Source organism: Cynara cardunculus, unplaced genomic scaffold, assembly GCF_001531365.2.
Source record: "Cynara cardunculus var. scolymus isolate 2C unplaced genomic scaffold, CcrdV1 Un_Scaffold_2180, whole genome shotgun sequence".
Classification (NCBI taxonomy): Eukaryota; Viridiplantae; Streptophyta; class Magnoliopsida; order Asterales; family Asteraceae; genus Cynara; species Cynara cardunculus.
In genome coordinates this window covers 45,644-48,733 of record NW_020201007.1, presented here as the reverse complement: position 1 = coordinate 48,733, position 3,090 = coordinate 45,644, and the positions used below count along the sequence as shown (strand labels likewise).

General features: G+C 40.3%; 1 non-coding gene across 1 annotated transcript; it reads left to right on the top strand.

The window, feature by feature from the left end:
* Window positions 1-1,375: 1,375 nt before the first annotated feature.
* LOC112502923 lies at window positions 1,376-1,482 on the top strand. The gene has a single exon (XR_003067803.1). It is a non-coding gene; the product is annotated as a small nucleolar RNA R71 (small nucleolar RNA).
* The last annotated feature ends 1,608 nt before the right edge of the window (window positions 1,483-3,090 follow it).

The window sequence follows — 3,090 nt, the reverse complement described above, 5'->3', positions numbered from 1 at the left end:
GGTAAGAGCTACGGTCTTATACTCAGTCAACTTCTTCTTCTTGCTTAAGATATCCTTCAGAAACTTAGCATAACTAGGCATTTGCTCAATTGCCTCAACAAGGGGTATGTTGATGTGCAATTCTTTAAACATATCCAAGAATTTCTTAAAATGCAATTCCTCTTTATGATTCCTGAACCTCTAGGGGTAAGGAACATAAGGAGGGATTGGTTTTATCACATTTTTGCTTGGAGGTGCTGAGCAAGATGGGTCTTGAATGCCCTGAGTCTTTGTGTTGTTCTTTGGGGGTTCAGAAGGAATCTTAGTATCAAGCTTAGTGGTCTCTACAACCTCAGTCCCTTCTGATCTTTTCAGAGTATCCTTTGGAAAAAGTAAAGGGAAGTATGATCTAGGGGGAACAAGAGTGGTGGTCTCAGATGTTTGCTCTTCTAGAGGTGGGACCGGTCCTTCTTTGAGAGGGACCGATACCGGATCACTAGTTTCTGACAGTCTTGGCGTACTATCTTTTTGCACTTTTTCTGTCAACTCCTTTTCACTCCTAAGAGTCACTACTTTTACATGCTCCTTTCCTAGATCTCTAGGGACTTCTGTATTACTGGGCAAGGTCCCAAGGGCTCGACTACTCTGGTTAAGTGCAAGTTGACTGACCAGAGTCTCTAAATTTCTGATGGCAGCACTTTGTTGATTAATCAAAGCTTGATTATGGGCTTGAGCATGTGCTAGAAGCCCGTTTAATCATTGCTTCCAAAGAAGATGATGATTCTGCCTGTAGAGGAGGTTTGTTCTGAAAATATGGCTGAGAATTCTAAAAACTTTGTTGGTGGTTCTGAGAGTTAGAACTATTTGCATGATGTTGTGGTTGGAAATTAGAAGTTCCTTGTTGCTTATGGACTGGTGGATTGGGACTGGTCCAAGAAAAGTTCGGGTGCTGTCTCCAATTGGCATTATATGAGTTAGAGTAGGGATTAGATCTGTTTTGAACATAATTTATTGATTCAAAATTATGAGTACAATGTTCATATGAATGATCCCCACCGCAGCACACACATTGCACAGATAGGACTGTTGGAACAGATGTGTTAGCAACTTGCTGTACTCCCTGACCAGAAGTTAAATTTTTCAATAAATTGGTCATGGAGGTGAGCTGAGCTGTTAATGCAGTATATGCATCCACCTTATGTATTCAACAGTCTTTTTCTGTGGCTGGGCACGTGGGTCAGCCCAATGGCCATTGTTTGCTGATATCTTTTCCAGGATTTCATATCCCTCATTATAGGTACTGGCTGTAAAGGCTCTGCCTGCAGTCGCGTCGAGCATTTGTTTTGCCATGGGACTTAACCCATTGTAAAACGTCTCAAGTTGAATATAGTACGAAATGCCATGGTGTGGGCATTTCCTCAACAGCCCTTTAAACCTTTCCCACGCGTCAGGAACAACTTCATCATCCAGTTGTTTGAAAAGACAGATCTTGTTTCTAGACTTAGTGTTCCTTGTTGGTGGTAAATATTTTCGCAAAAAAATTTCTGCCATGTTACTCCAAGACGGCACAGATCCTGGTGTTAAAGAGTTAAACCATGCTTTTGCCCGATCCCTCAATGAAAATGGAAATAAAGTGAGTCTGAGAGCGTCATTGGACACTCCCGGGATCAGGAAGGCATATGTGATTTCCATAAAAGACTTTAAGTGAGAACGTGGGTCCTTTGAGGGCAGTCCAGCAAATTGGCCATTAGTTTGCAACATGTGAAACATTATTGGTTTTAGTTTGAAATGGAGAGCGGTTATATGTGGTCTAACTATCCCAGAATTTAATTGCTCAAAATCCGGGATAGCATAATCCATGATCCTTCCATTTTTGGAATTTGCCAGATTAATGATGTTTGGAGTTTGTGCCCTTTGTTGCTCATTATGCTCTGATTCAGTGTCCTCATTATGATTATGTGGGTGTCCTTGTTGAAAATTTGGGAAAGGTGGTATTTGCCAAAAACTGGCGGTTGGTTTTCCAAATGTGGTACTTCCGGAATGATGGGAGGAGGCAACTCCATGTTGGGAGGGAGTAGAGCAAGAAATGCTCTTTGAGCCCTCCTTTTATGGTGAAACGTTCTCTCAATATCTGGATCAAGTTCCAAAAATTCCCCGCGATGTGTTCTTGGCATACACCACTTTCAAGATGATTAAAAACGGGACTAGAATAATCAAATCTTTTACTTTACTCAAAAGAAAAACTTTTAGCTTGCCAATCCCCGGCAGCGGTGCCAAAAACTTAAGTCGGGCTATTTCTAACACCTTTAGACTAATAAAATTGAGTCACAAAGCAAGTATACAATACGGCTCAATATCGTCTTTCCATGTAATAAAGTGGTACAACTACCAGATTATCGTCCACGAGGATTGTAGCAAAAGTTCAATAAGAGTCCAATAAAAGAAAGGATTTCAGATGACGAAAAAGAAGACTTTAGTTTGATTCTGAGTTAACACAGATAATGAAACAAAATAATAAATGTAGCACGAGTGTAAGACTTGGGGTGAAACGTAAACACAAAATCCAGCAGACAATGCTGTAGAAGAACTAGTTCCACCATCTATCTTGAAGGTATTCCTTTCGGACTTCACCTTTGCACTATATTATAGCTTAGCACCCATATCTCTATGTGGTGTTCAGACCAAGGATAGTGACAAAAAGGTGTCTTCAAGATATATGGCTAAACAAATCTTTTTGTTAAAAATCACTCTTTCGAGCCGATCCCCATATCATCCAAGTTGGCGTGTTCAAGATAGTTCAACTCTGAATCTATCACACTTTGACACTTTTAGAGAGTGACCAACCCGTCAGGAGTTAAGTTTGAAAAACATAAATGACAAGTCTCCTTGTCGGTAACTTTCTCAAGTCTACCTCTCATATCATTCAAGCTGTCGTGCTTATCAATGGTTTATCTCTAAGTCCATGGCACTTTAACACTTTCAAAGTGATCAACTCGTCAAGAAGTGTGCTTGGTTTTATAAAACTTGAATGAAATAGTGGAACATTATTATTGCGAAACAACGTCCACTTTCATTCGGTTTAACATTTCACCCTTTACCCTACACCTGAGC